This window comes from Cryptomeria japonica, chromosome 6, assembly GCF_030272615.1.
Source record: "Cryptomeria japonica chromosome 6, Sugi_1.0, whole genome shotgun sequence".
NCBI lineage: Eukaryota > Viridiplantae > Streptophyta > Pinopsida > Cupressales > Cupressaceae > Cryptomeria > Cryptomeria japonica.
In genome coordinates this window covers 44,366,117-44,390,725 of record NC_081410.1, presented here as the reverse complement: position 1 = coordinate 44,390,725, position 24,609 = coordinate 44,366,117, and the positions used below count along the sequence as shown (strand labels likewise).

Sequence of the window (24,609 nt, the reverse complement as noted above, 5' to 3'; positions counted from 1 at the left end):
TTTGTTCTTGTCTTTGAGTAGTAAAGGTAAGCGCTATGAGATCTATGCATACCAATAGTCGTTATAGCTAACTTCGCACACCTTCAGATTTTAAACACTACATCAGATTTTGATGATTTATTTTTGGTTATCTCCACGTGCGACTTAACTACTTATAGCTATTGTTTTAGCTTTTAGGTGGCAACGATGCACGATGTGGGATTGTTATGTGCACAAGGGTCAAAAAGTACACATTTTAAAGATGCCCCAATAATTGTCACTTAAAATTGCCAATATTTATGCACAAATGTCCTAGTAGTAGTCATGCCTATGGGCACCAATAAAGGTGCACAAATGGGCCAATTATGGTCCAAAAATGTTAAAAAATGAGCGGCTATTGGTACATGTGAAATTTATTAATGGACTTTTAGTTATTTGTTTTTTGGTTTTTAAAAAGTTAGTAATTGGGAGGTTGGTTGTGGAAGGAGTGATGAATGGCAAATAGCTCTTCTTTTGTTCAATACCCAAAAAAATACTAAAAATGAATGTATAGGGGAAGAGCACGAGTAGTTGAGCATGTACCAATTGTTGTGAGGGTTGTTGATACCTTTTGTTCCAAAAATTGAACAAATGAAACCTATTGTTTGAAACATAAAATATCACTTTTTGTTAGGAAATGTACCAATAGCTGTTAGGAAATGTACTAATATTGTAAAAAGTAACCAATTAGGTGATGCCATATCAGCTGCACAACTATTGGGGCCTCTTTTGCACACCTATTGGTCTCACTTTTTTTGGGGCTGTTTTGGACACCTTGGCAAAAAGCATGCTGATGTGGCACCATACTTGATGATGTGGTGTTGAAAGCTTAGTTATAAGCAGGGGACTTGCCAAATAAGCTACTATAAAAAAATGGAAGTGATTTGAAATTTCCATATAGGATTTTGAGAAGCGCAAAGTTAGGGTGCTCAACTACTGGTGCTCTTCCCCTATAACAAAATATAGAGGAAGGGGCTTCCAATGACTGATCACTCCTTGCTCACCCAACCCCCCAATTACTAACTTTAAAGAAATCAAATAAATTATAACTAAAAGCCCATAGTTAAAATGTGTAGACTTTAATTGCAAGAGTTGTACAACTTTATTGGTACCCATAGTGCACAACTAAGTATTGATAATGTTTGAAGTAGTTGTAGTACACAATTATTGGGGGTATGTATTGAGCAACACTTCTAAATGACATTTTTTGATCTTTGTGTGCATAATAGATCCCACAATGTTCGTCTTTACTGTCCAAAGAACAATAGTTATAAACAGTTAAATTGCATACATAATTAACCAAAAAAAACATTGAAATCTGATATACCATTTAAGATCTGTGAATGTTCAAAATTAACTACAACAATTACTGATACTCTTCTCCTGCGTAAACATGAATCTTGTAATATAAAAAATTACCAAAAGAAAAAACTGACTCATAACCCATCTTCCCATTCACGATATAATGTCTATGTGAATATAAAAAGTTGGTTTGTTACCTCCATTGTACAACAACTCAGTGAAACTTATTCTTGCTGGAAATGACTGATACATTTACTCTAATGCACACAACTCATCACCTGCTTTACCAGAAATGATTGACACTGACCTGTTCTGGTTGAAAAACAACTATGCTGTGTGTAATTCCAATAACCTTTTGTCCGATCTGCTGCCAAACACTAGGAAAGAGGCTGGATATAATGACAACCCACTAAAAGGGGATATCTGTGAGAGCCAGGAAACCCTGCCCTAATTTATTCTCTTACAAAAAAACTCCAACAATTGATCAATATTCTGACATTACAGAATCCCTCTGCACTGTTAAAGTTGATCCACATTGTGTAAGCAAAAATGGCGTGGTACTGTTTCTTTGTGAAGGAATGTGAGCCTGAGCCTAGGGTTTCTTCAGAGGGGAACAAGTTTATATGGCTGGTGGTATTGCTGGTGTTACTACTGTCTCTGATGCTCTGTACAAACAAACCTACGCCTCGTCTACATAGACTGCATTGTCAGGCGCGTTGTCAGGCGCGCTGCAAATGTGGTCATGCACATTGAACCAAAATAAAAATACAAAAATCAGGGTATGTAGTATTTTCCTCCTGGTATTCTGTGTTCTTTTGGGCATGAAGAATAATAGCTTACTGTTTTTAGATTGTGACTTTTCTAGCAGGGGAGGGTTTTCAGTTTCTGTTCAGAGGGTATATTGATTAGATATTGAAGGGTTGTAGTTTAATTGGTATGAATTTAGTTCATTAAGTGTAATTTTTTCGATAAATGATAAAAATTAGGTTTACTGTTTGTGATTCTATGTACAAACAAGCCTATGTCCTGTACATATAGACTGCATTGTCAGACGTGCTGCAAATGTGATCATGTACATTGACAGAAAATAAGAATTTCAGGGTATGCAGTAATTTCCTCCTGTATTTTGTGTTCTTTTGGCCATGAAGAATAATAGCTTATTGTTTTCAGATTTTGACTTTTGTAGCAGGGGATTGCTTTCAGTTTCTGTTCAGAGGGGGTACATTGTCTGGGTATCGAAGGGTTGCAGTTTAATTGATGAGAATGATTGTGTACTTAGTTCATTAAGTGTAATTTTTGATAAATGGTGAGGGTTAGGTTTACTGTTTTGATGATTTTGAAGGAATGGATCTCTCTATTTGTGATAATTTAGTTAGAAAAAATCTCTGATATATTATTACAAGATAAAGATAGCCACAATATAGCAGATTCTTATGATTTGTATCTTTACTGGTCTTTGGACTCCATTGTTCTATATGAACTTCTCTTTGTAACAAAGTTGAGCCTTTCAAAAACTTTTAGTTATCCTTTAATAAAAGATAAGATCTGATATATTATTACAACGCCAATATAGTGGATCCTTATGGTTGTATTTTTACTGATCATTGGACTCCATTGTTGCATATTATCTTCTCATTGTAACAAGATCGAGTTTTTCAAAAACTTTTATTTATCTTTAATAAAAGATAAGATCCTGTAATCATGACAGTTTAGTCAAAGAAATCTCTGCTATATTAAATGCAGAAATGCCAAATATATCCATGTTAACATCATTGTATTCATAAAAAGAAATGTTGATGTATTAATGAAAAGTAAAGATAGAGCTGTTTAATGTTCTATTCTTTGCTCGGCTTCTGGCCCTTTACTCTATGTTCTTTGTGTTGAATAAATTTTTACCCCTCTTTTAGTTTAAAGATGCCAAATACATCATATTAACTCTATTGTATTCTCAAAAAGATGTATGAGTTTATATTGGTGAGAATGATTGTGCATTTATTTCATTAAATGTAATTTTTCATAAATTGTTAAGATTAGGTTTACTGTTTTGGTGATTTTTAAGAAATGAACCTCTCTATTTGTGTTAATTTAGTTAGAAGACATTTCTGATATATTATTACAAGATAGAGTAGTTGTTGATTACAACCACAATATAATGGATCCTTATGATTGTCTCTTTACGGATCTCTACGCCCCATTGTTGTATATGGTCTTCTCTTTGTAATAGTATTTAACCTTTCAAAAACTTTTATTTATCTTTAATGAAAGATAATAGCTTAGTCAAGGAGATCTCTCATATCTTAAATACAAAGATGCCAAATATATGTGTTATCACCATATATTTAATTGATGTTACATTAAACGAGGTACAATTTTCTCTTTGGTTTTGTAATTGGATGTTAATTTAAAGTGGATTTCAATAGGTTTCTCATGATGACTGTATACATTTTTTTTTTACTAAAGGGGGGTTTAAATTTATTCAACACAAAGAGAATTACAAAGCAAGAAGGGCCAGAAGCCCAACAAAGAACAAAATATTAAACAAATCTATCTTCGTCAACTAACTACTCCAACATGTGAGACAATTTCAAAGATAAAGGTAGTTTGAATGATATTAACATAACAGAGGTCTAGTTTCACCTTCAATGTTGTTATATTGTTGCTTTTCACCAAGCCCCTACCTTTATGTTTGATTTTTAATCAAGAGGATAAACATCTCACTGTTTTTTGGAGTTCATTCACCATATTTGTTTGGAACCTCAGATCAATATGTATAACCCAATTATAACCATTATGGTTTCATATTTTAATTTTAAACGATGTTAGAATAACGATTAGTTTCTTGTCTAGTTTTGTAAGTGAATGTTAATTTAGAATGATTTCAATAGTTTTACATAATGTTTACTGATTCATATTTTAATTTTAAATGATGTTAGAATAACAAGTATAGTTTCTTGTCTAGTTTTGTAAGTGAATGCTAACTTAAAGTGATCTCAATAATTGTACTTAATGGTGTCTAAAATTTTACCTTCATTTGAAATTTCTAATATATTGATACAAAATAAAGACAGCTATTGGTTAGAGTCATCGTATAGTGGATTCTTATGATTGCATCTTACCGATCTTTAGGTTCCATTGTTGTATATGATCTTTCTCTTTGTAACAAAGTCAAGCTTTTCAAAATGTCTTATTTGCGCTGAATAAAAAATAAGATCTTGTAATCATGACAATTTAGTCAAGAAAATCTCCGATATATCTATGTTATAAGTCTTATATCCACAGAAGTTTGTATTGATGTACTAACTTAAGGTAAAGATGCCAAAGACATCTATGTTAACTCCATTCTATCCATTAAAAATAAATTTATGAACTTATATTTCAAAAGCAGTTTAATTGATATTAGAATAACAGGGGTTTTATTTTTTGTCTGCTTTCATAAATGAATGAATGAATTTCACTACTGCTTTCATAAATGAATGAATGAATTTCAATAGTTTTATTCTTATAACAAATTATCATTATGTTGTATAAGTTGACCTGTTCGGTTTTCCTTTTCCTAACATTTTGGTGAAAGATTTTCTCAAGATTTTGTACAGCATAACGAGCAGAGCATGCTTAACCTTGTGTTTCAAGAATAGCAAGAACTGTCGCCTACAAATGGCAGCATCACCCCAAGAGATGGACAATCTGCTGCTCAACTTTACACAGAGGATTTCTACATACAATCTTCATTATTTTGGACAAGTTCCCTTTGTGATCTTGTACCTCCATTTTGTATTGCATTCTTAATTTTTCTGATCCTTGAGGGATCTGGGCTAGACCGGAGGTTTTCTTCCCTCCATTCTTTCCTACCGGTGCCCACACCGAATGGAGGTGTAAATGTAAATCTATCTATTTTTTAAATTAATAAAATTCTTTGGCCTTGACCTTTTATCGATAAAAAAAAAACAAATTATCATTATGATTGTTCTAATTGAAAAATATTCTAACATTATGACATCAGTTAGTTGTGGAAGAGAAAAATTTAAGTATTCTAAATTTAGATTAGGAGAGGATCTATTAATTGAGAATATCTTAATAGTTATAATAAGTATTGTTAATTTAATTTAATATGTTGGTGTGGCATCACATTTAATGATGTGGATTTGAAATCTTTATTTATAAGCAAGTGCCTTGTAGATAAGTCAATGTAAAAAATGAAAGTGATTTGAAATTGTCACATACTTTGTTTTCTAATTATAAAAAAGGAATTTTAATAGTTTTCTATTCTAGTTAGATATTTTTATCAATAAATCAAGAGATGCTCTCTTTTAAATATATTTTAAAAATAATAATTTTAAATAATACTTAATTAATTCTTATTGATTTATAGTAATTTAAGAGTTCAATTTATTGTTTTTATTTGAGGTTTGAGAGTGTAATATTATGTCTCTTTATTATTAAGGACATATTTTTTTATTTTAAAAAGTTAATGATTTTTTTAAAAATTTATAAATGATAAATTAGTATATATAATTTAAATATATTTATCTAATTTTTTTTTTGTTAATATTAAATTCAGGCTCAAGAATTAAAAAATGAAAGGGCATCCTTATTGGGAAGTTGGAATGTAAACACAATTGGGACCATGTCTAAAAAATTATTATAGAACCATGATACTAGTTGTCAAATCGATGAGGCATCTATCAATACAATTGAAAAACTACACACCCAAGCTATATATAAATTGTAGCATTTGAGAAGTCTAAACAATACAACCAAAGCAAGCTTAGAAACCAATTATTGACTAAACCTTTAAAAAAATCACAATCTAGTTTGAGAAATAAAATGGGGTTTGGATCAAATTATGCAAGCCCCAAACAACCCCTAGAAGCACCATTACATTTATCACAGGAAAGAACCTTACCAGGTGGAGCAACCACCACCACTTATTTAATTCTTCACCATCAAAACACTCGAAAAATGTTGGAATCATGTCTATAGGCAACACCACCTTCAAAACCTTCATAACCACCGTAGAATGTTGCAAGCATTGTTGTCTTTTCTTAGTTGTATTAAAATGATCAGGAAGGAAATCAAAATATATGTGATGAACCACATTTATATCGCCATGAAGTCAAAAGGGAATGACAATATTTGACAACAATGAAGCATGAGAAAGTTTGAGCAGCATTAAAAAAACTCCTTCCTCACATATGCCCAAGGTTGAGTAGAAGATTTGCCATAGCCAAATGATTCTCCACACTCAGTACCCCATCCATGTATTTAGTGATCTCCCTAATTCGAACCACCTAATGAAAAAGATTTGAATCATTGATCTCCTTCTCCACATGTATGTCATTAAGTTCACTATCATTTCTTCATTTGAAACACGCCACTTCCCCTACTTCACATTCATCCTTAGCACCCACTCCTTCCCCTAATGTCTATGAAAAATTATCCCATGTTGAGAACCTTCCTAGGATGCTATATGTAATAATGCCATAGGCTACCAATAATGTAAACAAAGTCACATACTAATTCATCCAATTTTAATCTACTACATGAGCCTTGAACCTTATCTTACCCATCTTACTAGAGTATAGATATAATTCTCAAGAAACTAAAAGTTAGATCTTTGATTTGCACTTTGTTCTTGGCAATAGAGATGCAACTTGACGAGAATCAATTGATGCAAATGGTTAACAATCATGAGATATAAAAGAATATTGTCACAAGTTACAACAATATTACATGAAGCCTAAACCCTAGAATTAATATGAGAAGATAGGGTTAAATGATCATCATCATATGTCAAATGAGATGTATAATCATCATGAATCATTGGGATAAATCAAGAAAAACCTTCTAAAATGGAAGGAAAGGTGCCAAAAATCTCTAGAAAAGATGAAAAATGAGACGCACTATGAACTAATGCATGCATACAATGTAAAGAATCCTATATATGTTGAAAGGAGACTACATCCTCAAGGATTCATGGATAGTTGCAACAATGGAAATAAATTAGGATTTTTGATATATGAATGTATATATGTTGAGGATAAGAGCTAAGTAAATTCATGATAATCCATAAATTAGGGTAGTTATGTTCCACTCTCGCCATCTATAATACATATGTGCAATTATTGCTCTCCCAAATACTTCAACATGCACCAACACCACTTGTAATGAATGTTAGTCACTAGGGCATGTGCATGTTGACAACTACCATAGGGAATAAATCATCTATAAATGAAACAACCTTGCAATCACACACGTGCAATTATAAGGTTTTCTCTAGAGAAACCCTAAAAGGGGAATACAACTCAAGGAAAAAATGAGCAACTCTTCATGCCCACTAATACATGTATACATCACTCCATGAGTTTTGTAGAAGCTTTTTAATGACATGAAGCTACAAAAATATATACAATAGTGAAAATGAAAGATTAAAATCTTGAGATATGAACTCCTACCATTGACTCTAGGATGAGATCCAATCCAATAGCTCTAGTTGCATTAGCCTCAATAGCTCTGTATGTAACCTATTGAAAGTGATTTACTACCATTATCTAATGGGACGACAATGGCCACTCATTTAAATGCATAAAGGGAGCTTCTTTGTCAGACTTGCAACAACATTCTTCCTCCTTTCAAAACCCTTTGCTAACTAACCTCAATTAACCAATGACATAAGCTAACACAAACTAACCAACCTCTTTGACACAAGCTAACAATTCCCAATCAACAAACCTAAAAAATAACGACTTGCCACACCATAAAATATGGAGGCTTCTCTCCTCCCTTCCACTTGTATTCCTTAATATTCTTGTTTCCCATAAACATGAACAATCATTGGCAATAGACAAACTCATGCCATTCATAAAGTACAATAGTAACTTCCTAGAGAACCATCACTACCTAGCCATAGGAAAATAGATGTGGTCCTAGAATAAAGGTAATAGATGGGTCCTAGAACAAGGGAAATGGTATTATTAGTAAGGAAGATGATTGCTTGTGGAAAGACGAAATGCATGCTTGCTAATGAATAAAAATGGACATGTCTAACAAGGAAGAGGAATGGGAAAGGTCAGACCAATGAATGGTAAGCTAGGAAAATAGATGTAGTCCTAGAATAACGGTAATAGATGGGTCCTAGAACAAGGAAAATGATATTATTAGTAAGGAAGATGATTGCTTGTGGAAAGACGAAATGCATGCTTGCTAATGAATAAAAGTGGACATGTCTAACAAGGAAGAGGAATGGGAAAGGTCAGACCAATGAATGGTAAGCTAGGAAAATAGATGTGGTCCTAGAATAAGGGTAATAGATGGGTCCTAGAACAAGGAAAATGATATTATTAGTAAGGAAGATGATTGCTTGTGGAAAGATGAAATGCATGCTTGCTAATGAATAAAAGTGGACATGTCTAACAAGGAAGAGGAATGGGAAAGGTCAGACCAATGAATGGTAAGCTAGGAAAATAGATGTGGTCCTAGAATAAGGGTAATAGATGGGTCCTAGAACAAGGAAAATGATATTATTAGTAAGGAAGATGATTGCTTGTGGAAAGACGAAATGCATGCTTGCTAATGATTAAAAATGGACATGTCTAACAAGGAAGAGGAATGGGAAAGGTCGGACCAATGAATGGTAAGCTAGGAAAATAGATGTGGTCCTAGAACAAGGGTAATAGATGGGTCCTAGAACAAGGAAAATGATCTTATTAATTAAGAAAAGGATTGCTTGTGGACAGATGAAATGCATGCTTTCTAATGAAGAAGAATGGACATGTCCAACAAGAGGAATGGGAAAGGTCAGGCCAATAAATGGTAAACACACCACCCTGATGGAATGAATGCATATCTCATATGCCAATAGCAAAACATGTTGCTAAGACTGGGAAAATTGACCTCTATGAAGAACAAGAATAGTCATCAGTCAATGGAAGATAGATGTTGACAGTAAGAGGAATCACCACCGTGAAAGGAAATCAACAATCATCAATAAAAGTATCAATGTAATTTCTGAGAAACTAAACAATGTTGTACACAATTCCGATAAACTTTGACCGATCTAATGTTGAGTTCCAGGAAAGAGAGTTGATCTAATTACAACCCACTGTACGGAAATTTCAGAGAAACCCAAATGGCCCTTCCCTGATTTTTTCTGATATAACAAATTCCCACAATGACTATTTTAGCTGTAAGATATTCTGACATTGCAAAATCTCTATGGAGTGTTACAGTCGACCCATATTGTGGAAGCAAAGTTCTGCCATTAAAATTATGTTGGTTTTGCTGATTGCAATGATGTTTATGATGTTGTGCATGATCAATCCCAGGCGTCGTCTGCGTAGAGTAAATCCAGTTCGTCTGGTCATATGCTATGTTTTATTTCCCCCCTGGTTTTTCTTGGTGTGAAGAATAATGGGTTGTGTTTTTAAATTCTGAATTTTGTTGCAGAGGAGGAAGTTTGGGTATGAGTCATACAAAATGGTTATAAAAAATCAAATCATTTTTAAAACAATATTAAATTAAAAGAGGTAAAAATTTATTCAAAATAAGAGAAGTACAAAGTAAGAAGGATCAATCATCTAGCACACAAAAGAGCATTTCTAAAACTACATTAAATTAAAAGAGGTAAAAATTTATTCAAAACAAGAGAAGTACAAAGTAAGAAGGGTCAATCATCTAGCACTGAAAAGAGCATTTCTAAAACTATATTAAATTAAAAGAGGTAAAAATTTATTCAAAACAAGAGAAGTACAAAGTAAGAAGGGTCAACCGTCCAGCAGAGAAAAGAGCACTATACAACTTTGTCTAGTATCCACTAATTGATCCAACATGTGCGACAATTCTGAAGATAATTGCCCCCTATCCACAATATTCCAACCCTGAATTCGATCAAAAGCTCATTTGGCTAGACAGTCTGCTACTCCATTCAACTCCCTAGGAATGTAAATAAAAGTAACAAATTCCAAAGAGCTACACAACTTGAGAATCTGTCCAATAACCAAAGCTAAGTGCTAACTGACATCATTACTACAACTTTTTTTAACATTTTTTTTGTTACTTCTAAAGTATAAATAAAAACATTAAAATGAAATAAATTGCTTCTATTACTAGGTGATTTCAAGCTTATCGTAATCAGCACAAAGGCAATTTTGTATCAATTGTGATTGAAGCAATTTTGCAGCCTAAAAATGGATGATTTGTTGTTTTAGGCTTTTTGCTAAGTCATTGGCTTTATAAATGCTTCATATCATTGTAAACATCTTTCGAATCTAATGGCACAATAATGGCCACTCTTATAAATGCATAATTGGAGCTTCTTTTCCACACTTGCTGCAACATTTAATCCTTTCATGACTCATTTCTAACTAGTCTTAGCTAACCAATCAACTTACTTAGCATTAGCTAACACAACTAACCAACATTTTGGCACAAGCTAACACTTCCTAATCAATAAAACCCTGAAATAATTGCTTCCCATATGAGAAAATATTAAGGCTTCTCTCTTTCTCCAATTCTTCACCTTCCATTTGTGTCCCTTCAAATTCTTATTTCCCAAAACATGAAAAATCATTGGCAACACGTAATTGATGTCATCCATAAAGTATAATAGTCACTTCCTAGAGAATCATCACTATTTGGCTATAAGAAAATAGACATGGCCCCCAAACCATCACTCCCTAGCAAGGGTAATTAGATGTAGCCACAAAATAAGAAAAATGAAATGATATGATTAGTAAGGAAAATGTTTTCTTGCTGAAAGATGAAATGCATGCCTAATAATTAAGAAGATAGATTGGGTATGCCCAATAAGGAAGGAGAATGGTAAAGGTCACACTAATGAATGATAAACAAAACACCTTGATGAAATGAATGTAGGGTCAAATGCTAATAGAATAACATGTCACTACTATAAGGAAAATGTGTCTTTATAAAGAACAAAAATAGTCACCATTGGTCAATGGAAAATAGATGTTGTCAATAAGTGGAATCACCATCTTGGAAAGAAAATAATCATTATCTATAAAAGAACTAACAATTAGTTGTGCACCAAGGAAAACGAAAGCATATCACCATTGATAGGTAAAATGAACACCATCCAACATAAAGTACTCATTCACCACCTAGAACACATCTCTCTGACTCCCTCTTCCTAAAGTACTCATTCACCACCTAGAACACATCCCTTCGACTCCATCTTCCTATTACTTCAACCCTTTATTATAATCAACTAAAAGCCATGTGACAATTCCAACTTGGATGCAACTACTAGACTTTATTAAACATTCTCAAATATTTTGTCTAATTGATCAACCACATCTATAGCATTATTGCAAGAAATAATATTTCCCCAACTTGAAAAAATATAGCTTTGAGTAGTAATTAGAGTAGCAAGATGACACCAAAAATGATCATGTGACTATTAGAGTGAAACCTATCACTTGTAAATTTTTTACATGTGAACTTGCAACAAACTTAAATGGTTGCAACTCATTACCACAATTGCAATTACAACACCACTAAGCACTATAAATTTCAATATAGATAAACTTATAATGTTACCATATGTGTCCAACCAACTTTCCACAAACTTGATTTGTAGCTTGACTCCATTGGTCTACCTAAATTGATCCACTTTTTGAATCACATAATGAAATAATTAACACTGAAGTTATTAAAGGGTAGAAGGTAGAGATAAATGAGATTGTACATATTGAAATCTCAAACACTAAGAAAACAAAATAATAAAGCACAAGTGGGAGTAGGTGCAAGTTCTAAACAAATTTAAAATTAAAAATTAAAAATATGAAAGCTAAAAACTCAAATGTAGAAAGATAAAAGTGTAAGGAAAAACCCTATGGATGTAAGATCAATGGGGTTCAAAAAAAAAAAAAATAATAAAATTATTTCATTACTAAATTATTTTAATGAATATAGCAAGCAACAAATTATATGACTAAATTTAGAAATTAAACCAAGTGAAAGTGTTTAGTTGTTTTTTATGATTGATAGATATTTTTCTTTTACTTTGATCATAACTTTTGAATCATAGCTTACAACCCCTTAATTAGATGCATCAAAAGAGAAAGGATAAACTATCTTCATTCTTTGATTTTGGCTAGGATCAAATTTGTGGGCATAGAAATAATTCAAAAAAAATCTATGAAACATATAAATCAACTTTGACTCATAGAAATGAACATGTATCTTCTATGGACCTGCAATAAAGATTGGCGTTATTGACAGACACCTTTGATTCTACACAAGAATCTTCTCCATATAACAAACCTATAGATTCAAATCAACTTTTTTTAATGAAGGAATATAGCATGCAATGAATACAATAGGCATTGTCCTAATGAGTGTAACTTGGAAGATGAAACAAAATAAAACTAGGGTCTTGAAATTTGTTTGACAAAGATTTGATGTAATTTCAAAATATGATAATATAGTATAGGGTTATGACAAGGGATATAGTAATAGTAAGTGTAATTCAATCAAGGATAAGAATCCCTCTATACGATTGGTGGATAGATAATGGATGGATAATGAAATAACTTAAGGGTTGATGACCCTTTGTATCTTAATATACAAATTTTAAAGTGTTTGGTGTGGAAGTTGGCTCATTATGGATAGTTATAAAGTGGTTAGCTTGAGCGCATTTTTATAGTTAAATATAAAACTTTGAGAATCAAATGTGTGAAAATGAATTAGATCAAATTTGTGAGTGTGAAATTGAGCTTGGATGAGGTACTTGTAATCTAAGAGTTGATAAATACCTAACGATGGATTTAATTATGTTTAATGGTCAAATGAGAATTTGGGTCAAAAGGGAGTGCCAAAGCAGTCAAATTTATGTGCTAAAACCAAATACTAAAGACATACAAATGAACATTTTTCATCCTTAAACCAATCAAATTCAACACCCTTTAAAAAATACAATAAAAATAAATAATAAATAATATTCAACAACTCTCATACAAAAGTCATCCTAACCTAAACCCCAAAAAATCCCATTAAAAAATTGTATAGAACAAGAATATATAGAAGAAAAAACATAATGCTTGTCATTTAACTATTAAAAATTAGAATAGTCTCAGCATGCTATATATATCTATTTGATCATAGTTTTAATTGCAGTTGATTAAAAAATATAGTCAATTAGTACACAGTATATTGAATTAGTGCTACCTTCAAAAAAAATTTAATATATTGACTACAATATACAGCTATATAATATAAAACCTGTTCTACAAACTCATGACCCGTTCTACCCATTAATGCTTGACTGTGAATCTCCATGAAATTTCTCAGAAAGAAAAAATATTCTACATGAAATTTCTCAGAAAGAAAAAATATTCTAATAAACTTTTGACTGGTCTATAGGAAAGTTCCAGGAAAGAGACTTACTATAATGCCAACCCACTTTAACATAATTTCTGAAATGCCCTGCACTGATTTCCTCTGATATAAGAAATCCCCACTGTGATTTAGAATCTGTCATGAATGTGTTCTGTGTTCTTTTGTTCTCTTGTTCTCTCCCCCACTGTGATTTAGAATCTGTCATGAATGTGTTCTTTTGTTCTCTCGCTTATTCTCTTGTCTTGATGATGGATCATAATATTTGATCCGAAACATTGACAACATCAAAATCTACAAGATTGAATGTGAAGAATAACAAACAAATCATATCCCTGAAACTGTTATAGTTGATTGATTCATATTGTGGAAGCAAATGGGGACCTATCACATTATAAAGGAAGAAGAGTCTGGGGATGAGTTTAAAGTTCTGCTGGTATTGATCATGGCAATGATGTTTATGATGTTATGTATGAGTAATCCCAGGCCTCGGCGTAGAGGGCATTATGTCATGCGTTGCACACCTGGTCATGTGCATTGACAGAATGAAAAGAAATTCAGGGTATGCAGTATTTTTATCCTGATGCTCTGTATTCTTTTGGCCATGAAGAATAAAAGATTTGTGTTTTTAGATTTTGACAGGGGATTAGTTTGAGTTTCTGCTCAGAAGGGTATGGGCATTGAAGGGTTATAGTTTAATTGATGACAGTGATCGTGCAGTCGTTTATTAAGATATGTACTTTTCGATGCATGGTGAAGATTTGGTTTGATGATTTGGGGATCTTGAAGGGGTTGATCATCTTAATTATGACAGTTTACTTGAAAGAAATTTCTGATATTTTAATAAAGGACAGAGATGCAGCTGTTCGTTGTGGCCATAGTGTTGTGGGTTCTTATGTTTGTCTCTTCGTTGATCTTTAGGTTCTATTGTTGTCGATGGCTTTTTCTTTGTAAAAGCGTTTGGGCCCTTTCAAAAACTTTTTTTATTCTTAATAAAGAAAAGACAAAACATAGCAGACATATTGAAATGGATTCTTTTATTCGTGACACTTTGGTTGAAGGAAATTTCTGATATATTGATTAAATGCAGAGATGTCAAATATATCTATCTTAACACCATTATATTCATGCAAGCGGGGATTCCTTGGTCCCTCTACGTGTGTTTTGGGTCATAATAGTGATGAGTGTGTGTCATCTAATCTTTTAGTGCTCTTTCTCTAAGGAAATTTGGTACTTCTGGTGGAGCATTTGGCATTAGGCTTGCTGGCATGTCTCCTCTTTGGCTGAGTTTTGGGCCCGCTAGGGTCAGCCCCATGTTAAGACCTCATTTCTTCAAGTCACTTGGGTTCTTGGACCAACTCTCATTATCTAGCATATTTGGTTGGAGAGGAATCGTAGGATTTTTCATGATGTTCGGGTGGTTGTTCAACGCTTGTGGTTGAAAACTATTCACTCTCTTCGTGAGACTGTCTTGGCAAAGTGTGACTTTGTTGGCGGTCTAGGTCCTGAAGATGTTGATATCTACAATTGGTTTAATTTTCTTCTTCAGAGAGATGACCCTTCTCTCGGAGGAAGGAATTTTAGGCGGGTCAAGATGAATACATGCAAACATCCTTTACGGAAGATAAATCGGGAGGGTCGGTGGACCCCTCCTCAAGGAGTTTTGAAAATTAATACTGATGGCTCTTCTCAAGAATTCCTGATCATGCTGGTATTGGCGGAGTAGGGTGTGATAGCACCAGAGATGTTCTTTTTTTTTTTCTATTTATAAGGGTCTACATATGAATAATTACATGGAGGCTCTCACTATTTTCTATGTTGTAGAGCCATGTTGTATTCTTGGTTGGAAAAGGATTATTTGTGAATTTGATTCTTAGGTTGTGGTGACTTTGCTAAACGAGCAGTGGCTTGATGATGTCACTTGACACTTAGCTTTGGTTATTAGACAGATTCTCAAGTTATGTGGCTCTTTGGAATTTGTTACTTTTATTTACATCCTAGGGAGTGGAATGGAGTAATAGATTGTCTAGCCAAATGGGCTTCTGATCGAATGCAGGGTTGGAATATTGTGGATAGGGGGGAATTATCTTCTTGTTGGATCAGTTAGTGGATACAAACAGGGTTGTATAGTGCTCTTTTCTCTGTTGGGTGGTTGGCTCTTCTTGCTTTGCACTTCTAATGTTTTGAATAAATTTTTACCCATCTTTTAGTTTTAAAAAAAAAATTGGAATACAAAAAGTAACATAAACATCTGCATTTAGCCGATTTTGAAGGCCAAAAGACAAAATCACAATTATTTTGATCTTAACTTCTAAGTTACAACTTAGAATCATAACTTCTCATATGTATTTGAAGTAAAATAAGAAAATGTGAACAAGGTTTCTCTATGAAATTGGTGAACCAATCTAGCACTCATGGATCTAACCCCTAAAATTTTAAAATTTCTCAACTCTTAGTCTAAGAAGACTTAGTTATTATTATGTCCTTGTATTTAAAGACATTCAACTATATCATTTATCATCTAGAATTATTATGAGCATAATCTTCATATGATTCACAAAATACATGCTAAGAGCACTTTAAATGATGTAATAAAATAAATTATAATTTGTATATTCATCTAGAGTATCTACATATTTTAAGATTGTTGTCTTTGATCATTTTCATGACTATGAAGTTGATCCTATTAAGAGGATCAACCTAGAAGAGCATAATGCTTGTGATATGATGTTCTCCCCTATGGTTGAAACACCACCAGTCCATAGCATTTAGAGAAGTAAGACAAATAAAACAAGTGTATATTATATTAGATCAAATATGTCATTGGAGATTGAATCCACTCCCATAAGAATATGACTAATACCCATTATTTAACCCTTCATAGAGGTGACTTATTGTCATGATCTCAAGGCAAAGTATCAGCACAAATATACCATTTCCAATCTGAAGATATATAATTTTCAACAGTAAAAAATGTTTCCATCAATCTTCACTCCCAGAGTTAAATGTCTCCACCTTCTCATCTAATTAATTAATCTAGATAATATATTTAGGAAAAGTTTATTTTAAAGTAGACCCCACCCACAACAATTCTAAATCAAAATTATTATCTTTAATAGTTCCTACTAAAGGTAGGAATATTAATCCATTCAAATGAATGTATTTCTTTAAAAGTATTTAGTCAATAATCATATAAAATTAAAATTAAAAATAAAGTAGCATTTCTTTAGTCTATACTTATTTTTTTATTAATAATTTTTAAAATGCCATTTATCTATTTTTCTATTGGTTCATGTTTTTTGATTAATAAAGTAGCCTTAATTAGGGCGTCGACTCTTTACATAGTCAAAGACTATCAACAACACAATTACAACAACAAAGAAACCTTAGAAACCATCAACAACCCAGACCCAACTCAAGGAGGGGTAGGGACACCTGAGCCTTGACAAGGGGGGGTCTGGAGGGGCAGGGAAGACTTCCCCTTCCACTTGCGAGAAACAATAGTCTAGGCGATACTGCCAATGAGACCAACAAGAGTGGTCAGGCGGTAAGGTCCCTGCTTGGGAACCATCAGTAGATTGAGGAGGGTGCAACTGCAAGGCGGTAGCTAGCTGTTGTAGAACAATAACAGGTTGTTGCAGAGGAGTGGCATCATGAGCAAAAGCAGTAGGTGTAGAGTGGAGTTGCAAGTCGGAGGAAGTAAGAGTAGAGCCCAAATCAAGAGCCACAGAAGTTGAATCCTCACGGACAATAGTAGCATCAACAAAAGCATCATCAACGAAGAGCGACTCATTAGCCGAGTCAGTGGCATAAATAGTCAAGTGATCTAGGGTGGCATCCTTCCACCAAGTAGGCACCCCCTGGTGACGTGGGAGCGAGCAATCTGACGCTAAATGACCTGTGGCGAAACATTTTCTGCAGCGAAAGGGGAGGCCCTCAAAATCCAATGGTTGGGTCCAAGGCCTGTCCCCAACCATAAGGACCACATCCCCTGAGAGGGGTGAGGAAATGTCAATATCCACCAAGATGCGAGCAAAGGTGGAGTAGCCCATAGAGGTCGTGGAATCATCAACCATCAAAAAACGACCTATTGGTTCATGTTGGGAACAATCAATGCATAAATAAAATTATCATTTAAATTGTATTACAGTTACAATGCATTAGATTTTGTGATAAAATTTCAATTATATCAATGATGTAAAGCTTATTCAAACATCAATTTATTTTTTTATTAGATAAAAAGATTGCACAAAGTTCAGACTAAATAGCAAAAAATCAATGAATGCCTTTCTCACAAGGAGCACAGCAAAAAGAATAGCCATCACAATATTTTTGTTTTATTGTGAGGTGGAAGGTAAATTAGTATGAAAATCATCATGCCTTCAACAAAATTCTCTTCTATAAAATTGCATTATTGAATTTAACACTAAATATAATTGTGCATTAAATAATTATCAGTGCAAAACATAACTAGCAAGAATTTTAGTCATCTATTATCAATGACTCACAATTACTACAAAAATCATTGTTTATGCAATTGAATAACCATGAATCGTCACCCTAGAACGACAATTTCAACTATCAAATCACTCATGCAAGTCCCTATGCAAAATCCCATTACAATTTCTTCCTAGAGGTTGCCAACGGAAACTAAATACAACACGATCAAGCACATTGTTGATCCATTTTAACATACTTTATTCTCAACAATTATAAAATAAAATATATTTTTTACTATTCCACATTATAAAATAAGATAAAATAATAATTTTAACATCAATAAAAAACAAAAATTAATCTATAAATCTTTAAAAATAAATAATAAGTAATATTCAACAACTCTCCTGCAAAAGTCACCCTAACCTACCCAAAAAAATACCACTAAAAAATTGTATACAACAAAAATATATAAAGAAAAAATATACAATGCATTCTCTTTTAACTATTAGAAATAAGAATAGTTTAGAAAAGCCAACTTTTATATCTAATTGATCATAATTTTTAATTGATTATTTTTTCTATTTTTCAATTGCAGTTAATTAAAAATTATGGTCAATTAGTACCCTTGTCTATTGAATAAGGGAGCCTTCTATTTTTCTTACAAAACATCATTTGATCAAGTATACAAAATCTGCAAATCACAACGGATCTTTACACGAATTCTAGGGTAAGGGTACCAGTAATGGACATAGTTCCAATAGTGGACAGCTTTTTGTCAACCCAACCCCCTTTACTAAATTTTAAAGGAGCCCAAAAAATGACAATGAAAAGTTCACTAATAGATATCACATGTACCAATAGTTGATAATGTATGGGATGACACTTTGAAATGAACACTTTTTGACCTTTGCGCACACAACGAATTCCACAGCGATCCTTAGTTATAAGCAGTTAAGTCATATACAGAAAAAAAAAAAATTGATGTACAGTTTGAGAGTTCTGGGTGCCTGAAATTAGCTATGTCCACTACTGGTACCCTTCCTCTACTAGTTCGATCCTCTTAATCTACCTGTTCAATGCTGTAAAAATACAAAAAATCTGTTAAAAAACAATTGTATCCTGCAAATTTATGTTTTTGATGGAATATTATTTTGTATGGAAAATAACTTTGCTTTGAATAAGTACTAACTTAAAAAATTAATATATCGACTGAATGCACAGCTATTCAATATAAAAATTAATGCTTGATTGTGAATCTTCATGAAGTTTCTGAGAAAAAAACTATTGTAATAAGCATTTGACTGGTCTATAGGAAAGTTCCAGGAAAGAGGCTTAATATAATGTCAACGCATTTTAAGGTAATGTCTGAGAAACCCAAGATTCCCTGCGCTGATTTACTCTGATATAAAACATCCCCACAGTGATTTAGAATTGATCAATGTTATGACACTATAACATCCCTCTGGACTGTTATAGAACATCCCTCTGGACTGTTATAGTTGATTGATTCATATTGTAGAAGCAAATGGGGACCTATCACATTATAAAGGAAGAACAGTCTAGGGATGAGTTTAAACTTCTGGTGGTGTTGCTCATGGCAATGCTGTTTATGATGTTATGTATGAGTAATCCCAGGCCTCGTCCACGTAGAGGGCATTTTGTAATGCGTTGCACACCTGGTCATGTGCATTGACAGAATCAAAAGAAATTCAGGGTATGCAGTATTTTCATCCTGATGCTCTGTATTATTTTGCCCATGAAGAATAATTGCTTTGTGTTTTAAGGTTTTGAGTTTCTGTTCAGAAGGGTATTGGTATTGGTATTGGTATTGGTATTGGTATTGGTATTGGTATTGAAGGGTTATAGTTTAATTGATGATCGTGATTGTGCAGTCATTTATTAAGGTATATATTTTTCGATGTATGGTGAAGATTTGGTTTAATGATTTGGGGATTTTGAAGGAATTGGTGTCTTAATTATGACAGTTTAGTTAGAAAGAAATTTCTGAAATTTTAATAAATGACAGATGCAATTGTTCACTGTCCGTTACAGCCATAGTGATGTGTGTTCTTATGCTTGTCTTTTCGCTGATCTTTAGTTTCCATTGTTGTAGATGGTCTTTTCTTGGTAAAAGGATTTGTGCCCTTTCAAAAGCCTTTTTTAAAAGGAAAGGCAGAAATACTAGACATATTGGAATGGATCCTTATAATCATGACAGTTGAATTGTAGGAAATTTCTGATATATTGATTAAATGCAGAGATGTAAAATATATCTATCTTAATAGCTTATGTATGAAAAATCTGTATGAAGACAGTATGATAATAATCTCCTTGTATGGAAGAAGATAGGATGATATCTGTAATAGCTTCTGTTGAACTTTTCCGAAATTTTGTGGGATGAAATTTTGAATAGTCTTTATGAAAAATCTGTATGAAGACAGTATGATGATAATCTCTAGTCTGGAAGAAGATAGGATGATATCTGTAATAGCTTCTGATGAACTTTCCTGAAATTTTGTGGGATGAAAAATAGCTCTCATCAGGGATAATGTCCTCATTTTGAATTTTCTAGTTCCAGGAAGGCCAAGAAGGGCTGGCAAACTGTTAATTTCCATGCATATATGAAACTTTTACTCCTTAATATTAATATATCTGGCTCTGCGGTTACCCATCAAAAAGAAATGTATGATTTTATATTTCAAAGGCAGTCTAAAGGCAGTCTAATTGGTCTCATTTACACACATTTGACCTTATACCATCTATTTCTATTACATTTTCCATGTAGCAAAATTTTATAATACAAAAAGTAATATAAATAAATTCACTTAGTTGATTTGAAGGCGGAAAGATAAATTCACATTTTTTTTTATCATAACTTCTTATAAGTATTTGAAGCAAAATGATAAAATTTGAACATTTCAATTGATGTAATAAAACAAATTAGAATTTGCATATTCATCTAGAGTACCTACATATTTTAAGATTGTTGTCCTTGATCATTTCCAAGTCTATCCTATCAAGGTGGTCAACCTAAGAGAGTAGAATGTTTGTGATATGTTGTTTTTCCCTTATGTTTGAAACACCAATAGTCCATAACACTTCGAGAAACAAGACAAATAAAAACAAGAAGCAAATATTATATTAGATCAAATATGTAGCTACAGATCGAACCCACTCCCATAAGTTCAAGACAAAGTATATAGAAGTAGATCTATCATTTCCAACCATAAGACATATAATTTCCACTAAATAAAATTTATTTCAATCGATCCTCAATCCTATAGAAATGCCTTAACCTTCTCATCTACTTTTTATAATTAACAATTTAATATTTACTATTCCTAATACTCATCACTCATAACTCTTTTATCTAACTTAATTTATGTATTTAGATAACATATATAAGAAAAGTTTATTACATTTTCAATGCATTAAATTTTTGTGATAGAATTTCAACAATGTCATAATAAACATGAATTTGAAGCTTGAATTTGTTGATGGTTGAGCCACATTGAACACAATAATAGCAATAATAATAGTTCTTTTATATTGTGAGGTGGAAGGTACTATGAAAATTAATTATGCTTTCAATAAAACCGTCTTTTATAAAATTATATTGTTGACTCTTAAATCATTGATATTTTTGAAAACAGATTTAAACACTAAATATGCTTAATTATTGATGCAAAAAATGGCTACCAAGAATTCAAGTCATTTAGGATTAATAACTCACATTGTTTGACCAAATGGGCTAATGATCAAATGCAAAGTTGGAATATTGTGGATAGAGGACAATTACCTCCAGAATTGTCTCATTTGTTGGATCACATAGTGAAAAATGACAGGACTGTGTAACGCTCTCTCTCTATCGAACAGTTGGCCCTTCTTGCTTTGTATCTCTTTTTGTCATTGAGCAAATGTTTACCCCTCTTTTTAGAACTAAGAATGCTTTGGAAAATTTTATTTTCAACATACTATATAACCACATGATCATAATTGTAATTTATTAACTTTTAAAAAATTTAATCAACTTTGGTACACTATCTATTGAATAGATGCTACCTAAAACAAATTAATATATTAACTACAATGTACAGTAGTGTAATATGAAACCTGTTCTACAAAGTCATGACCTGCTCTACCCCTTAAATGATTGACCCTGACTCTTCCTCAAGTTTCTCAGAAAGAAAAGCATGCCGTGGGTATTTCTTCTAAACCTTTGACTGATCCATAGGTAAGTTCCAGGCAAAAGACTTGATATAATACCAACCCACTTTAAGGTAATTTCTCAGAAACCCAAGAAGCCCTGCTCTGATTTACTCTGATATAACAAATTCCCACCGTGACTTAGAATTGATCAATTTTCTGAAACTGTGACATCCCTCTGGATTGTTACAGTTGATTCATTCATATTGTGGAAGCAAAAATGGGTTCCTATTACATTGTAAAGCAAGAAGACTCTGGGGATGGGTTTAAACTACTGGTGATATTGCTCTTGGCAATGATGTTTATGATGTTATGTATGAGTAATCCCAGGCCTCGTCCACGTAGAGGGCATTTTGTCATCTGCACACCTGCTCATTTGCATTGACAGGAGAAAAATTCAGGGTATGCTGTATTTTATCCTGATACTCTCTTGTTTTTTTTGGCAATGAAGAATTGTAGCTTTGTGTTTTTAGATTTTGACTTTTGTAGCAGGGGATTAGTTTCAGCTATGGGTTTCGAAGGATTTTAGTTTAATTGATGAGGCTATATATTTTCTGACGTATGATAAAGATTTGGTTTGATGATTTAGGGATCTTGTGACAGTTTAGTTGAAAGGATTTTCTGATACTTTAATAAAAGACAACCAGAGAGCTGTTAGTTACAGCCATAGTGCTGTGGATTCTTGTGGTCGTATCTTTGCTCTTTGCTGATCTTTAGGTTTCATTGTTGTATGCCGTCTTCTCTTTGTAAAAGGGTTTGGGCCCTTTCAAAAAGACCCTTTTTATCTTCAATAATGAAAAGACAGAAATTCCAGACATATTGAAATGAATCCTTCTAATCATGACAGTTTCGTTGAAGGAAATTTCTTACATATAGATTATATGCATAAAGATATATATATTATTGAAATGGATTCTTATAATCATGACGGTTTTGAAGGAAATTTATGATATATTAACAAAATGTAATGGCGTCAAATATTTTTATGTTAACATCATTGTATCCATAAAAGAAAATGTCTGAGATTATGTTGATATATGAATTGAAGGCAAACAAAGATGCCAGAGATGTCTATGTTAACTCCATTGTTTTCATCAAAAAGAAATGCATGAGTTCATATTTCAAAAGCAGTTAATTGAAGTTGGAATAAGAGAGGTATGGCTTTTTGTTTGGTTTTGTAAGTGGGTATGAATGTAAAATGGATTTTAATAGATTCTCATAATGGGTTTATATTCCAAAGGCAGTTTAAATGATTAAGTGGGCACTAATTTAAAATGGATATCAATAGTTTTTCATAATGCTTTCTAAAAATTTGTCATCGCTTTTTTTTTTCAAAAGGGACAAAAATTTATTAAACTCAAAAAGACTTTCAAACCAAGAAGGACTCACAACCAAGTAAAAGATTACATAGTTTTATCCTCCACAACTAGTTGTTCCAACATGTAAGCTAAATCCATAGGCAAACGTTGCCTATCTACAATATTCCAGTCATGTCCTCAATCCAACATGCATTTGGCCAAACTATCCGCAACTCTATTCCACTCCTGAGGAATATGAGAAAATGAAACCAATTCGAAAGAAGTACACAATCTTAGAATCTGTCGAATAACCAAAGCTAAGTGTCAATTAACATCATCCACCCACTATCCATTCAACATATTCACCAGCACTTGTGAATCAGATTCACAAGTAATCCTCCTCCAACCAAGAAGACAAGCTCTCTCCATACCACACAAAATAGCAAGATCCTCCATGTAATTATTCGTATGGAACCCTTTAAAAATAGAAAAGCAAAACTGAATAGCCTCGGAATTATCATGACCAATACCTCCAATACTAGCATGACCAAAAGTCCCCTAGAAGAACCATCAGTCTTTATCTTCAAAACACTTGGAGGTGGAGGAAACCATCAGCTCACCTACCACCTGATCAATCTTCCCCAAGAGTGTATGTATCTAATCCCAATAACTTGCTTAAAGCCAACACCAAGAGAAGTATCAACCATGTGGGCAGCAAAGTTAAACCTCCTCAAAATTCCAACCTCGCTAGGATCCATAGCAACAAAAAGGTCACACTTTGTAGAAACAATCTCTTGAAGAGTATGAACAATTGTCTACCACAATTGTTGAACAACCAATTTAGCATCTCGAACATTTGTTGATTTCTTTCTAACCAAATATGTCAAATAATAAAAGTAGGCCCAAGAGCCCAAGTGACCTAAAGAAAAAGGGTCTTAACCGGAGGCCTGCCCCAATGGTCCCAAAACTCAGCCAACGATGTGGCATGCCAACA

The 24,609-nt window shown here is 32.9% G+C and overlaps 2 long non-coding RNA genes across 3 annotated transcripts; both read left to right on the top strand.

Annotated features, from left to right (window-relative positions):
* Positions 1-1,399: 1,399 nt before the first annotated feature.
* On the top strand, positions 1,400-2,769 carry LOC131856032 (uncharacterized). 2 transcript variants are annotated; one of them, XR_009358143.1, is made up of 2 exons: positions 1,400-2,421; positions 2,510-2,769. It is a non-coding gene; the product is annotated as an uncharacterized LOC131856032 (long non-coding RNA). The 2 variants fall into 2 exon arrangements; XR_009358142.1 differs by having other exon boundaries at positions 2,507-2,769.
* A 19,442-nt stretch (positions 2,770-22,211) lies between these two features.
* On the top strand, positions 22,212-23,134 carry LOC131072116 (uncharacterized). Its single transcript, XR_009112659.2, has 2 exons — positions 22,212-22,719; positions 22,907-23,134. It is a non-coding gene; the product is annotated as an uncharacterized LOC131072116 (long non-coding RNA).
* The last annotated feature ends 1,475 nt before the right edge of the window (positions 23,135-24,609 follow it).